The sequence below is a fragment of the Polypterus senegalus genome, chromosome 1 (assembly GCF_016835505.1).
Source record: "Polypterus senegalus isolate Bchr_013 chromosome 1, ASM1683550v1, whole genome shotgun sequence".
NCBI lineage: Eukaryota > Metazoa > Chordata > Cladistia > Polypteriformes > Polypteridae > Polypterus > Polypterus senegalus.
Genome location: NC_053154.1, coordinates 69,452,152 through 69,468,890, shown reverse-complemented (window position 1 = coordinate 69,468,890; position 16,739 = coordinate 69,452,152). Strand labels below are relative to the sequence as shown.

General features: G+C 36.9%; 1 protein-coding gene across 3 annotated transcripts in view; it reads right to left on the bottom strand.

The window, feature by feature from the left end:
- The window catches only part of pi4kb (phosphatidylinositol 4-kinase, catalytic, beta), a 106,721-nt gene extending 93,290 nt beyond the window's left edge, over positions 1–13,431 (bottom strand). Inside the window, exon 1 of one of the 3 annotated variants that reach the window (XM_039750357.1) lies at positions 12,961–13,431. The gene's annotated coding sequence lies outside the window, so the exon portion shown is untranslated. The remainder of the gene's footprint in view (positions 1–12,960) is intronic. The other 2 variants (XM_039750372.1, XM_039750364.1) reach the window with 2 other exon arrangements.
- Positions 13,432–16,739: the final 3,308 nt, after the last annotated feature.

The following is a 16,739-nucleotide window of genomic DNA, read 5'->3' as shown; positions in this document are numbered from 1 at the left end:
TCCCACGTAATCACGTGAACTGACTATCAACGCAGTACGTAGAAAACCAGGAAGAGCTCCAAAAAGCGCTGAAGAAAACATGCATTATATAATTGAGAAGGTAGCGAAACAATAAGAAGCGAGCGACTGACATTTACAACCATATTCAGGAGTGCTGCTACTTCGAAAACAAAGCATGGTGTAAACCTAAACTTTAAATTAAGTTCATAGACAGGCTGCCGCTGGCGTTTGTCATACACACGGGTAATGCGGGATACAAGTTTAATGAGAGGACGCAGGATATAAATGAGAGTTTTGATCACTTTGTAACTAAGTTCAAATTGCAGGTGAAGGGCTGTGCTTATGCAAATTCAGAGAGACTGTGTTTGTGGGGGATTGACGTCATCATCTCCCCTCCCATTCACCTCATTTCGCTCTGAGTTGAGTTCCACAGCTAACGCCGTCTTCCGAAGCAACTTCGTCACACTGCCACCAAATAATCACAGAAAAATCCACAAGTTAATACACATCCTGTCTCTAGAGTTTCTCCACACTCAATGTATTCCTCGCATCCCCTTTATACCCTCTGATCTCCCATTTCAATTCAGATGCCTCCAATTTCCAGTAAGGCTCTGCTGCGCAATGACAAGTAATAAGTCTCAGGGACAGACCCTACAAAATGATGCCATTGATTTCAGGCAAGATTGCTTTTCTCCTGGACAACTATACTTGCATTCTCAAAAGTGACCTCGCGCAGCTTCGTCATATTACAACCAGAGTGCAGCCAGAAACTTTTAAGTGCTGGGTCTTACTTAACATTAAATTAAGCCGTGGAGATCGCAACATCACACAAGAGAGCAGCTCACATGAACTTACTGAACGCAGTACGAGTGATCGCTTCCATGCATCAAACCTGTTCAAAAAACGCATTACACAATTGACAAGGTGATGGCTTTATATGCCGTTCGTTTATAAAGCAGCGGAGAGGCTGTGTGAAGGCAGCTACACAAAACAAACAGAAGAGCGCCACACTCTGAATGTATTGATAGCATCACCGTTATACCCTCTGATCTCCCATTTCAATTGAAATGCACGTCATAACACATTTCCGTGACTTTTTGTTATGTAGTATGACATACCCATCAATTCAGCCAACCAGTGTTAAGTCAGAGTGGCGGGCTAGTGTGCATGTTAGAGCTGACAATCAATGAATGATCACCCAGAAATATAACTCATATAAACAAAGCCACAAATTAGGAACATGGGTATTTTGGACGTGACAAACAGAAGAGACATTCGTCTGTCTTATGGCAAATGTTTTAAACACCACAACAGAATGGAAAAAAGGGTTGAGAGTGCAAATTAATTTGCTGCATCTCTAATGTCTTCCCACTGGCTTTCAAGCAACACATTATTGGCTGTCAAAAAATGGAGCTTGCCTGCAATATTTTGTTAATATGAAAGAAAGTGTTGTTAAAGTGAAAAGCGTGCTGGAAAATTGTTTACATGTGTAATATGACATGCTCAGGTGATGAAATCAGCAGCTGCGATTACCAAATTTGATATTCCCTCCGACTAGAAAACATATAATGTGACATTTGCTTAATGCAAAAAGAAGCAATTTATGGTTGGGAATACTAACAAGTGAAAAGAAAGTGAAGCACAAAAATGGTAATTGAGATTTGTTTCAACAAGAATAGCTAGCTTTGATTCATAGAAATACTCTACTCTGATGCCATTTACTTTGTAGTGGTGGTGTGAAAAATAATTTTAATTTCATGATTTTGTACAGAGTAGAGAGAAAGAAGTTTATTACATAACAGAAGCCAATGGTGACTACTGCTATACAGAAGCAAATGAGGTTTCTTTTAAAAAAAAAAAAGTCCACAGAAAAAAAAAAAATCTCACATTACTTACGTTGGGTAATCCACACGTCCATTATTCTGTCAAATAATGCACGCTTTTTTGCTAAAATATTAAGTAGTTACTTCTGGAATTATCAGCAGGCACATAAACCGGAAACTTAAAAACTAAGAGAAAAGACTTTCTAAATTGAAAACGGGACTATTGACCAAAGAATGATGGGGGAAAGACCTTTATATATTTTCTTTGGAAGCAGTCAAAGTAAAAACTATAAATAAACTTTTTTAGTCTAAACTGAATACTGAAGCACATCTGTCAACCTAAAAGTGATACTTGTCCATGTTACTTATCCATGTAGTTTGTAGTGACAGAGAAAAAATTTTAATCCCATACTTTTATGTAGAACTGAGATAAAAGAAACAATGGTGACCAATGGCAACCAATATGAAAAACAGCCATGGAAAAAAGAAAAAAAATTTACCTTAGTCATATTGTATAATAGACATCCATTATCCAGTTGTATGCTCAAAAAAAATACAGAATACAGTAGATGTTTTTTCCTAAAATATTCTTAAATCGATATGTCTGGAAAAATCAGCTCACATTATACACAGGAAACTGAAGTCACATGGGATTGCAAACAAACTCAGAATCTGTACAAAACAGCCCATTTTCTGATATGATACAAAACCTAGCTCTTTCATAATACACTTGATACAAACTGATTAACAGTATCTTGGGAATGCTGTAAGCAGAACTGAGATATTTTGTGAAGGAACTTAAATCTCAGGAATTAAAATGCTTCCTAAAACTTACCACAGACTGACATAGTAATCCAGGGAATGTTTTCATAATCAGATCATATATCCAAAAATGTAGACATTAAAATTAGCAAGCAAGCTCACTGACAGCATTAGGATTCGACCGCTTAAAAAAATGTAATATTTTAAATTTGAGGATTAGTGATGAGCAAACCTCATGGAGTTTGTTCTTCCATGAATTTGGTGAAATTGTGAAAATGTTTGAGAAATTCACCAAACATGGCAAAATGCACTGAAGTCAATAAGGAAAAAGGAACTGAACCAGTTTTGCATGAATTATAATGATGCATTGGCCTTTTAAGTGTGCTAATGAAATGTCTGACCACTATGCAAAAAAATGTGACCGGAGTTGTGTGGCAGTACAGCTAACCACTGTGGCACTTTACCTTAATCAACAAATGTGGCAGACATATAGATAGCCACAAACTAGTTATATATGCATGTATAAAAAATTGCACTCAAAGAATTCCAATCTTCACTGCACTGATTGGCCACGCCACTGAGACAATATGAAAATTGCATTATCATGATTGTGACCAAAACTGCCATGGTTTTCATAGTGCTGGGTGAAAAAAAAATTATTTTTGATTGTAGGAGGAAAAACTTGACAATAATGATGAAAAAAGTAGGCTATTAATAATAATAAAAAAAATGATAACTTGTCTTTCCCATATTAAGTTTTAAAAGACAATGTGTTGCAACAGACAGTGCCTGTGGTCTGTCACACAGCACGGGGGCTTTGCAAAATGACTGCATAACAGTCAATCATGATGGACTTTGCAAATATGCCCATCCCCCACGAGGAAGCCAAGATGTAAACATTAGCAACATGGTCGGGAGTATGGGAAATGTGGTGTGCAACGTGGACATCCCAGTAAGTGAAGCCAAGGAGGAAAATCTATTAATTGCTCAGGAAGACGTAATACCAAAGAAAGGGCACACGACAAAAATTTGAAAGTGGATTGGCTACTTCAAATCAGACCAAGCACAAATAATGCCAGTATGCAAAATATGCTGCCAACCAGACCAAGTAAAGACTAATAAAATAAACCCATTCCACCACCTTAAAAAATAACATCATCCAGTTGAATATGCTGAATGTCAAAAAGAATCCTCAAATGATGTGGTTAGCAAGACTTTGAGCAGTGCTGCTGTTAAAGCAGTCAAATGTGTCATCAACTGCCTCTATGAACACACAGAACAGAAAATCAAAAAGGCATCAGGACATCACAGACTTCAAAGCAAAAGACATTATGCCAGTGAGTGTTGTAGAAAAAGAAAGCTTCAGAAAACTGTTTAAAGTAATTGACCCTAGGTTTTATGATGAATGTCAAGCTAACTTAGAGGCTGCGTTAAAAGATGCAATATACTTTGTCACTACAACAGACTTATGGTGTAGTCGGACATCAGAGCCTTACATAACTCTTACTATTCACTATGTTTACATGGAAAGGGATTTACAGAGCAAATGTCTTCAAAACACACACATTTTATCATGGATCACACGACAGAAACTATTGCAATGGCGCTCAAGGACACCCTGTGTTTCGGACATACGCAATCAGTAAGTGCAGGTTATTAGTTTAGTTAATTTACAGTTGTGAATATGCTTGGTATTGTGTTGCTTAGATTAAATGTTCAATACTGAAATTACAATTTACTGCAACTGAGGGGCCTCCTCTACTAGGCTAATTATCAATTAATAATATATGAAGCCCGAGACAGTGAATAGGCTAGTCTTAACGCTAAAAAGCGAAAAACCCTTAGTGTACAAGAGAGAATGTGTGTTGCTTTTATAGAAAAAAAAAATACAAGAAGAGACCCCAAATTATTTTAGGTACTGTTGTACCTGAGGTTTTTAAGTGCTAGGGAACAAAGGCAGATATTTATTGCAGATAGTAATGCAGATTTGGTATGCATTATGTTATGTTTGAAATTTAACATATTGCACTGTTAAACTGTTTTGCACACGGTTTTCCTACATTGATAAATTGCCTTGTTAATTTGAGCTACTACAAGAGCAGCCATTCCGAAAACTTGACAATCAGTAACATTCCAGTATTTTTAAGGAAACATTCTGTATCCAAAATATATTAGGATACTCTTAAAATGGAAACCGGAATATGAAACTATATCATGATAATTACTGAAATTAATCGATACAGAAAAAATATTGTGATAATATTTTTGTCCATATCACCCAGCTCTAGGTCTTTGGTATTATCACAGCAATGTTAAAATTTGGTTTAAAAAAAAAAAAAAAAAAGAAAAAGAAAGAAAAAAACACTAATACACATTAAAATTCTATCAAATTTTACATGAATTTAGAACATAAACTATTCTTACTTAAAAAGCAAAAATTCACCGTTTTAGATGTTTTAAACCAGTTGATTTAATATTAGACCACAAACAACTTATATAAACGGCATATGTTTAGTTTGCAATAACTAAAGGGAAACACAAAAATTTAGATTTATTAAAAAAAAAAACTAAACCACTCAAATAGGCATCTGCTAACAAAAAGCAATCATAAATGTAAACAAATCAAATGAGCAGAAGTGATTTAAATCTCTTCGTAAAGACAGGAACTGCTTCTGCCTAATCTCCTATAGATAAAGCTACGAACTTTCAAAGATGTGACTATGTATGTTGAGACGGATGGCTGGGGCGCCCCTTTACCACATCTGCCTGGAGGACAAGGGTGGGAAGCACAGTATTTCCCCCTGGACGTTAGATGGCAGCCTCCCTGGTTGCAGCGGTGCCTCGGACACTCCCAGGGCTTCATGGGGGTTGGAGTTCTGTGCAGCTCTTTGCGGTTCCGCAGACGCCACCAGGGGGAGCTGCAACAGGAGCAGCTGGCCCCTTTTGGGCACTGGTTTCGCCTTACCCAGAAGTGCAGCCGGATGTTGGCAATCAACCACCTGGAGCACTTCCGGGTACCCAATAAAAGGGAGCCAGTGACCACCACTCAGCGGCCAGAGTCGGGTGGAAGGAGGACAAAGCTTGCTAAGGAGGAGTGGTGGTGAGAAGTGAAAGTGCTTGATGATTGTGGTACTGTGCTTGGGACTGTATTGTTTTTCTTCAGCTGGAGGGCACGTCTTCCCCGTAGTCCCTACAGCTGAAGAAAAATAAATATTTGTTTTATTTTACCCATGCCTCCCATGTGAATCGGTGTCGGGTCGGGTGCTATATAGCACCTTTCTTACAATGTCAATAAATTAAAAATTATTTAAATAAGTGAAAAATGAAAAATTGTAGCATAACTTGAATTTCACAGCAGCATGTAAGTTAGTTCGCGTGTCTGGAACTAGGCAGAGCGCAAAATGCATACTAACAATTCTCAGTCACATGCACGCATCATCTACATCCTCTTGACTGTACCTCTATTTACACTGAGTTAATGCGCTTTATTTCAAGATGTCCGGAATTAAGCATGTTCAACAAAAACTTGAGGACACAGTTCTCAGAGAACTGCATTAACATGCCATACAAAAACCAAGTAGTGTGGAGGAGTGCAAGTGTAATGGGGACCTTCGTTCAGATCTTGTGAACAGCTTGATCTTGTTGTCTCTAATGTATGATCTTCAGATATGATCATCCCATCAGGAATACTGCGGACTTAGTGAGGGCATGCCTTGCTCATCCTCATCTGAGTTCACCTCTTTTATAGCACATCTTTATTTGAAGACAGCAGTGTCAGATCAGGGGGAGCGTGAAAGCGACTGAGAGAATAAAACTGAATAATAATAAAATAAAAAAAAAATAAATAAAAAAACTAACCTTTACTAGTACCATAAATTTACACCAGCTGTTACATACTGAAATCAAATGTATGTTTTTATTTTATAATAGTAACAATAAGAGCTGCTCACTGCTTTGTGTCAAAATTTTGTTGTTAGTACTGAAACATGAAAACAGTTTGTGTTTTAGGTATGCGTTCAACATTTCTTGCATTACCTGTCATCCTACACTTACAGGTACATAGATTGTTGTAGACATGGAACACATATGAAATGCATGTGTTCCAAATAAAGATACTGTATGTTATTTACCCTATACAACTCCAAGTACCTCACGCCAAGATAAAAAAGGCTTGAGCTAGGAACGCTTTTTGCCCGAGTTGAGCTCTGTCGGTGGGAGATGGGACAAGAGTCTGCTTACTGCCTGTGCTGATCGACACATTTACAACACAAAAGACGCTGATGGAGAGGTGTAAAGGAATTTAAGGTGGGCCAGGGAGGTTTTTTGTAGGCTTCAAGAATTCTAGTGTTAAATGTATGAGAATTGTAACCTGAGAAAATCTTGTGTTCACTTCTGGCTGTGCAGCAACTAATCATGTACAGTATGTGTAATTAAATGTTTGGTCATGTGGTTGTTTCAACGCTATTATCTGCCCTAAAGCCCCATTTACTCAGAATTAATTTGTAAATCTCCAGTGATTAACTCTCACATTCGGGGTGGCCTGAATGTATGAATACAACCACTCTGGAAAACTGCTAATGTATGGGGTTTAGATCTGATAGACCCACTGTATTTATATTAATTTCTTCAGCAGTTTTTCTCTTAATTCTTTCAGCATCTTGCACAAACAACAAACACACAGAGGTTTCAATCAAACTATAAACAGGGCTATAAACTGCTAATATTCTACTATGTGGAAGGCTTTAAAATAATTTTTAAAAAAGAGAGGGGATTCCCCTTTAAATTTAACACCAGGGAGTTTCAGATTCAGTGAGGAGAATGAAAATGTGTTGGAGAGGGGTGTTGTCAAAAATCCACAATTTAAAAAAGTCTCTGATATTACATTTACAGGCATTTTAGCAATCTGTTCCTCCGAACTGAAATAAGTGGGTTTGAAGCAAATGTAAAAGTGAATTGTGGTATCATAGGGAAAGGTGTCCCACAAAGTCTTCTTTTATCTGCTGGAGTATGATTGTTTTCAGAGATAGAGTGGTGCCAGCTGAGGTTACAGATGATTTTCTTGAAGGTTAACCTTGAGAATTGTTCATCATTTTGTGTAGGTCACTGATTTTACTATTCAGTTTTAAAGACAGTCAGTCCACCACAGACATTTTAAAGAAAGGATGATTATGGGTGTTTGTAAGTTTAGTCACAATGCAGCTATGAATTGGGAGCAGTCTGTCAAGTATAAAAATCAAAATTGAATATTAATTTACCAAACAATCCAAATGATCTCCCAGAAGGCCTGCACTGATTAACTTTAAGGGTATAGTTTGACCTGTTTTGGGCCTTCACTTTAAGAAGGTTTAGTCAAGTTTTTTCTACAGTGCGCTTAAAACAAAGGATACCGCACACCTTGCTTTTGACTCCCATGGCTAATTTGCACAGCTCCACTCAACAGCCAATTACCATACACCACAGTTGCATGTACTGGGGAAGATACATAAACCAATGAAAAAGAAAAGAATAGGTAATTCCAAAGTATGAAATAAGGCACAATTATAAAACAGTGATTTAAAAAAGACACTGAATATCCCTGCAACAAGTAAGATAAATTGTTTGCCAAATAAGTATTTGCATGACTTATAGTAAATAAAGAAAAATTTAATGAGACTTCTGACACTGCATATTCACAGAGTTATTTCATGTTCAGTGAGTAGATGGAAGTCTTCAATTGTAAACATAATTCAAAGCTTACATCATTAAGCCGACTTCTTAGCTTGCATTTGATATCATTCATGTTGGGAGAACAACTGCTCATAAGAATATGTGGACCCAAAATCATCAGAATTCCAAACACTACTATTCTGAGTTGACAATGATAGTCTGTTCCAAATTTCGAAAATCAGTTGGTCCTCCTTTCGACAGTTGGAAAGTTTCATCCATTTGTAATTCATGTCTAAAGTCGGCTTTTCTTTTTCCAGGTTTTCTAGCTCCACTTGTTAAAGATGTAAATTTTGAAGACCACAAACATTTGCTTTTCAAGTCTGTTAGTTGCAGTTCAAACTGAGCTCTGTCAACTGTTGGAAATGAGCGAAAAATTTATTTGATTGGCATTTGCCACAAGTGGTTTTGTCAAGAACAAAAGAGTGGACTTTTCATCTCTGAAATATCTGAAGCAACCAGTAAATGAACCATGCATTTTAATAATAGTTACCAGAAAGAACTTGCTATCAATGACACTTTCAGATTTTTTTTTTTAATTTCAAAAAGCAACATATTTCCACTTTTAAAGTCATCTGTAAAAAAAAAAAGTAGTTTTGTAAGAAGAGAGTAACAAAGCCTTTATTTTTACCCGTTATTACTGGGTCCTCCATCTGTATCGATTGCCATCGCTAAATTGGTATCCGTTTCCCTAAAAGTCGAAAATTCCAAAATTGCTGCAGAGATATCTTCACCTTGAGTTTGTCCTTTAAGAGGCATCAAATCCAGTAATTCTTCATGGAGACCTTTACATGGAAACATACATTCCCAGAAGGCTAATTTGTGTGATTTCCTTCACGTCATGACTCGTCACATGCCAAAGAAAATGAAGATGCCAATTTTATATCATTACTCTGTTGATCTGTCACATTCTTATCCATCTTAATGATTCTGTGGTGAACAGTATTTTGCAGCGTCCTTAATTTCTTAATATCTTCTTTATTTTTGAAGTAAAAGGAGAGATGCTTAGCTAAATTTAAAAAGCATTTTTTACATATTCTCCACCTGTGAAAACATTTCTGTACTTTGCAATCTAATGAGAAACAGCAAAACTTGTTGATTGTTGCATATTTTGCTTTAATTCTGTCACTGCTTTTTTCTTTATTTTCCAGAAGAATTTTTTTTTTGTTAAAAAATTACTTTTGAGATTTGATTCTTTGTTATTGAATAACTTTACAAATTGCAAATTAGACATGTTAAGAGAACCATAGAGTTTTGCGCCCAAGTTTAAAATGACTTGGATGTGTAATAGCGCAAATGTGACTAATATTACAGCAATGTTCAGTTCTGAAGTAACAATCTTCACCCTCACATCTGCTTTCTTGAGTAAAGTTCATTCAGCTCTGCAGTCCTCTGCCCTTCACTACTGTAACCGTGCTGAGCGAGCAGTGCAAAATGTACTCACCACTCCGAACTCAGCTGGCTATAATATGCAAATAGAAGAAAATATAATAATGTTTATGAAGACCTAGGATGGGAAAGTATGGTGATAATTAATAACAAACAGTATATGAAAGAATTAGGAATCCCAATAAATGCCGACGTATACATCCAATCTCAGGAGCTGAAGACAATTCAGGAGAGCATATGATTTGATCGAAGATGTAATCTCATCGAGCAGAATGACTCTGAGGAAGATGTAGATTATGCAGTTAAGAGGTTAAACGCAACAGAAACACATGACGGGCCGACTGATTCACATATAAAGAAATATCTAAATGAAAAATAATATTAACCCACAAATAAATTATTGATCTTTACGAAAGTATTATCAAATAATATGTTAAGACATAAAAATGTGAATGTGTTTATCGTTCTGGAAAAGCCGTAGCCATGCAGTCATAGAGCCGCAGGTTGCCAATCTCTGACCTAGCACAATAAACCGTGAAGACATACAACAAAAAACAAAATGACAAGTCAATACATATGTTGTCAAATACTAACTACAGTACACAACACTGAAGTTTTGCAAAGATAAGCAATGAACAATTTAAACTACAATGAACTAAAGATTACCTTCCCTTGAATTTTCTGTACAGCAGAGCAGGTGCTCAATAAGTACGCTATGCATGCAATACTACATTATACATTTATAGTGATAATTAAAACATGAAGCAGTTTAATAACTGTTGGGGATTTCACTGTGATTAATGCACCAAGGTTTGTCATGCAGCATTTTTTGAACCTGCACTTTGGCCGTCTTGAGAATGCTGCGCAGCTGCATGCAAACAGCTGGCACATCTTCTTCATTTCCAGTCTATTTGCAGATGCTTCACACTTCTTTCTCCGATCAAGAGAGAAATGCAAATGAAATAATAACAACAGTAATAAAGATTTATTACTATTTCATACTGACTAATGCATACGCTGGCTCAGGGAGCAGAAGGGATAGCTCCTTTAAAGTTTGAATTTAATCATCATTGGCCACATAGTAAATTGCATGTGTATACATTCAGCTAGCATATGACATTAGCCACATGACATGACTAGATCAGTATTATATACTTAGAAGCTGTACTCACAGTATTCTCATCATGGTCAGCTAACATAAAAAAATGCATATGGAGTGCATAAAAAATGCAAGAGTTGCATCACGCATGCATGAAGCAAATGGGGTAGTGACTTAAACTGTGGGGTGGAGTACACTTACAATATGCATGTCTATGGCTGCTACAGCTCTATGATGTCAAATTGGTGTCACAAAACATCATGGGGAGCTGGAAAAAAAATGTTCTTTCAAGACAGCTGCATGGTAAAATTCTACGAAAATACTCAGCAAACAATGGCGAACCCAGTAGATTTACTGCGCATTTCATCAGTGAACACAGTGGACATATTCTGTATGGATGACCTCTGTGACAAGTCCACAAATATTTTAACATTTAGATATCACTTAATAAAATCCGACTTCTTAAACTAATGAAAAACAAATAATTATAATCTTTCATGTCTTTAAGGAGCAAACCCATCAAACATTAACTGTACGCTGTGGAAAGAATAAGCAAACACATGAATTCTTTAGCAGCATTGCTAAGTTCATCCAGTAATTTTCTAAACATGTTTAGATCAACATAAGATTACAGGGAATGGACAGATGTCATATATTCATGAAATTCAGAGGGCTGAATGGCTGTAAGCATTTTGAAACCAATAGAACTAGCTAAGGCTAGTAGCTCTCTAATTTTTCCAAGCCAGGTATGTCACTTAAGAAGTTACTTTGTCTACAGTAGCTAAGATAATTCGACCACTTACACTATAAAAAAAAAACAGCATGGAACATGTCTGAGATTGCAGGTCTTTGTAAAACAGATGTGTATGAACTAAATATTTCATCTTAGATGCTGTATCAAAAGGTGTCAGTGCTTTTATGTTTCTATTGTGAAAGAAAATTAAAGCCATGGTACAAACCTCCTTCAGACAGATCAGTTAACTTCTCGCTATCATTTTACATATAGCTTGTAGTTGTAGGATACTTTGGAAGGAAAAAAGCACCATTCATTTTAGTATTCACAACTGCAAGAGGCTGCACAATGGGAAAGGAAAGAACTTCCTGCAACCCACTAAATGAGTTTAAAGCATAGGAACCATCGTGATTTTTCAATTACAGACTCCTATCATTCCTTGGCCACTAAGTTTTGTGACTAAATAAAACGCTCTTTGGTAATAAAAATATTTTACACTGTGTATGTATGTATGTATATACTGTATGTGTGTATATATATATACTGTATACACATACAGTACATACATAAATACACATATATACACATACATACATATATATACACACACATATACATACATACATACATGAACTTCTGTGATACGTTTTAAGGTTTCGGCCTGGAATTAATGCAATCACTGAAGTTTTACTCTTTGACCAGTTCCATTAATTAGTTCTCCTTTGGCACAGCGGCACAAGCAACTGCCTAATTTGTTATCCTTTCCATTATGTACTTTGCATCACTGCCTTGCCACGAGCAGCATGCTGACTGTGGATATTTAACGATCCATTAAATATGAAGTATTGTTGACGGCATCAAAAACTCTTGCTAGAGCAGAGTACTGTATTGTCAAATCCAACTTAACTCTCCCTACATCTTCCAAGACGAAAAAAAAATTACGTATTTTCTTATGGGGGGGTGAGCATAAATGGTTCGGTCAAGCAACACTCAGTTTAATCAGACTAGCCGGCTTATCCTAGAGCCAGTCGATGGTTACAAATAGCATTGATTAAAACGCCTCGACAAGCACTTAGGTTTCCCGTCATTTTTATTAGTGTTTGCTGGAGAGGAAGAGGGCTCCCTTTCACTAGACTGCAGAATATGTCGCTTAGACCCCAATTCCCAAATAAAAACCAAAGACAGGCAGGGGGATGGTCCGTTTTACTGGTAGTGTTCAGCTGAGCTATATTTCCGCAAACATGCCCCACGTCGCCAAGGCGGCCGGGCCAACAACTTATGTCAGAAACTGATACCGACACCGCCGAGCTCTCCAGCACCATACCAAGCCCCGGTCCCTGTCACATTATTTTAAGAAGAGTTGTGCGCGGTGTCTAACAACTAAGGACTCGAAACCAACCAAACACACAAAATGCGTCTACCCGTTTCCAACACAACGAGTGGTGCATTACCTGGTAGCTGATGAGTACGGACGAGATTTCGCTCTTCTCTATCTTCCCGTCTGCTGCTCCATTTGGAAAGACTCCCACTCACTCCCTTCGTCTTGTTGTTCTTCTATCCTGCCGACTTTCTCGCTCTCGCTCGGCTAACTTGGGAGGATTGACAGGCCTGACGGCTCACGCTTGCGCAGTTTCTACAGACCATCAAGTGTGCATCTGCTTCACGAGTTCGGCCATCTTGGCTCAAACCGTACAAACCCTCTGAAAGAACTGATACCCCCATCTTTGAGCCAAAATGGCATCCATAAACCTTCGCCGGGGACTTCAGAAATTGTGCTGAAGAGTCGTATGTGCCGCATTCTAAATTGTGTATGTGAAACATACGTACATTTTCTTAATCATTTTTACTGAAGGCTTATAAAAGAAAATAGCGTATATTTTTCCTTTCTGAGGACCCCTGCATTGTCTATCAGGGAATTACAGCACATTAGCCGTCTAAAATGATGCCTGATCAAATCTAAAAGTTAGCGAGTGGCTGGGGTGCTGTTGCAGTGCAAAGGGTCGTAGGGCGTGGCGAAGAGTTTTAGACATGTGTGGAATGTTGCAGAACTGTTCGCGTATGTACACGCCCAACGGAACAATTTAAAATTACTCATAGCGTAGATGTTGCGTTACTAAAGTGGCATACCTCGGTACTTTTAAATCGGAAACTATTGTTAGTGTTTTGGCAGCAAGTACCGACAGTGCATATTGTGTTAGGAATGAAGGGGGAAGAAAAGATGACCAATGAAATGTTTCACGTGTGCTGCCCAGCCACCAACTCTTTGTAACAGCAGATAACAATTAAAATAGTGCCATTTTATTAGCCTACATTCAATTGGGCATCTATTGTTAATTTCTCTAAATGCATTTTGGAGTGACAAATAGTTGTTTTGAAGGATTACTTATGAATGCTTTGAAATTACAGATTTTCTTTATCCTGCGCCACCTCCTGACTCACCCAGTGAAAACCCCCACGTATGAGATACAGTTCGACTCATCTTGATGTCTAGTTAATGTAGGCTTTATCCTTTAGACCTGAAGGACACTATTTTTTTGTCAATTTTTATAATATACTTTGTGCAGGAAATTACACCCTTAAGATAAAAATTAATTCAACAGTTGTCTTCAGAAACAATAATCAGGACTTGGAAGCTGTGCTTGCTACATCAAACCTCCCGGGAATCCCCTTATATTGAAATACAAGGGGTCAAAGTTACTCTTTTTCTTAAACCTTTGCAAAAAAAAGATACTGTATTTGTAATATGGGCATGTGGGATGGCATGCTATTTTGAAGTTGCTGATCACGAATATAATTTTGATATTTGATTCTTTACAGGTGGTCCTGTCCCCCTCTAGGAATCACTACCAGAAGGTTAAAAATGACACATTTCAAATGGGGTACTATTTTAGACTATTTCAAGGTCAGTGGGAGAAAATTCCAATACTTGAAGGAATTCAATGAAAAATTCAGTACGAATATCCAAACTGTACACAGACATTGACTTATTCATTAGTAGTCATATCATAAAACGTGCAGTGTAGTTCTATGGGTGAATAGGCCGTATATCAGGTAATGTGAGATACGTTATTTCCACAATTGAATGCTCAGTAAACTTGGCGTTGTGATAAGAAACTACTAGTAGTCACACCAGAACATAAAAAAGCATTGCAATGGGACAGTTTAAAAAAAAAACACACACACTGGGAATAATGGGCAAGGGTCACTAAGCAAAGAAGAGTAGAGTTTTATGTGTCACTGCCAATCAGCACTATTGGAACAGATAAGCCTGAAACATAAAGATAATGACTTGGGCCCCTTTACATGTTTATGGCATGTGGTAAAAAGGTGATGATTGTGTTTTTACAAAGCAAGGCAATTATCAAAGAGGTTCGGTGATAATAAATGCCAGCAACACAGTGGTCTATGCAACCACCAATGGATTGGTTCCTATTGCACCAAATGTTGCCTGGCTGAGCCCTACACCATGTGACCATATTTCAAGATTAAGTACGATTTGAAAATGGAGGAACAGACAGAATCTAAGGAAAAATGTGTGCTTTATAATTTCCACACTTGTATTTTCGTTATCTTGGTATCGTCAGGACATACTTGCAGTTACCACACTAGAGCAACATAAAGGTGAGTTAACATGACGATTAAACATCAATTGGATATTGTTTCATAGGAACCACTTTTAAACATTTAGAGCAAAGGACACATATAAAGCCTAACTGTCAAGCATTACATGACATGTTGTGGTTTTTCAAATACTATTATGCATGTTTTTTTTATTAAATATGTATTTGTTTCCTTCTTAATAGACATTGTCGTTTATTCATTTCAGATTACAAGTGGAATCCCGTTGTAGCGAAATTCATGGGACCATAAAAAGATTTAATTTAAATGGAATTTTTTTCTTTTTTAATTGAATTTATTAAAAGAAAGTAACATTCCATACAAACAAGTCAAACTTAATAAAACTAAATACAATTCAGTGCCCAAAACATATGACCCAATGACGCTGGAGCTCGATTACAATATTCGCAGGTTGGATCTTGCCCAAGAAACATTTTAGACAATTTTAAATGAGATAGATGTGCTCGATAAAATATTTTAAGTTGAATAATTGTATGCATTGCGCATATGGAGCAAGAGTGAATACTATGCATGGTTGCCTTCCACTCCTTTTCTGAAATGTTGAGTAAGAGATCATTTTCCCACTGTACTCTGGGATCTTTGAAAGGAAGGGACTTTACAATTATTTTTATAAATTATAGAAATGCTGCCCAAGTCCTCAAGATTGATCAATAATTCTTCTGGAATAGAAGTAGGTTAGCAAAATTTCTAATTTGCAAATAGTGGAAAAATTGTGTTCATGGGAAGCTAAATTTGGAGTGTAATTGTTTGTAGGATGCAAAGACATTATCTATGTACAAATCTCTAAGTGATTTAATCCCGTTCATTTTCCAAACATTAAAAACTGTAAGTTTGAGAGGATGGAAAAATGTAGTTATCATGCAGAGGTCCCACAGATAAAAGCTTCTCTGTCTTGAAGTACTTCCTACATTGGTTCCATATTCTGAGTGAATGTAGCAAAATTGTGTTGTTAGTATAGTATATTGATGATAACTTGTATGTAAAGGGGCACAAAACAAGGAATATAAAGAAGTACTGTATGATTTTATTTTTTATTGCGGACCAAGCCTGTATGTGTTCATCTATTTGTGTCAATGTTCAGGTTTTTATAGCTTGTATATTTGCCACCCAGTAATAAAAGTGAAAGTTAGGTAGAGCCATGCCACCTTCTGCCTTAGGTCTCTGTATGGTCACCCTTTGGATTTATGGATGTTCTGAATTGCAAATAAATTAGGTTTTGATTAAATCTAATTTCTTAAAAAATGGTTTGTTAATGTATGTGGGGATCCTTTGAAATAGAAACAGAAGCTTAGGAAGGATATACATCTTGACAATTTTAATTCTCCCTGCTAAAGTGAGATAGACAGTAGACCATCTATGCAAGTCTTGCTTAAGTCTATCCATGCAGACAGCAAAATTTTCTTAAAAAGAGCTTTTGTTTACTTTTGATGCTTACCCCTAGGTATTTAAACTGATCTGTAATGATACAAGGGATGAGAAGGGCACAATTTTATTCAAATTAATTTCAAGTCCAGATATCTTTTGAAATTCTACTAGTGCTGTCAGGATAGCAGGCACAGTTTTTTTGTGGATTTGTTATATATAGTGCAAT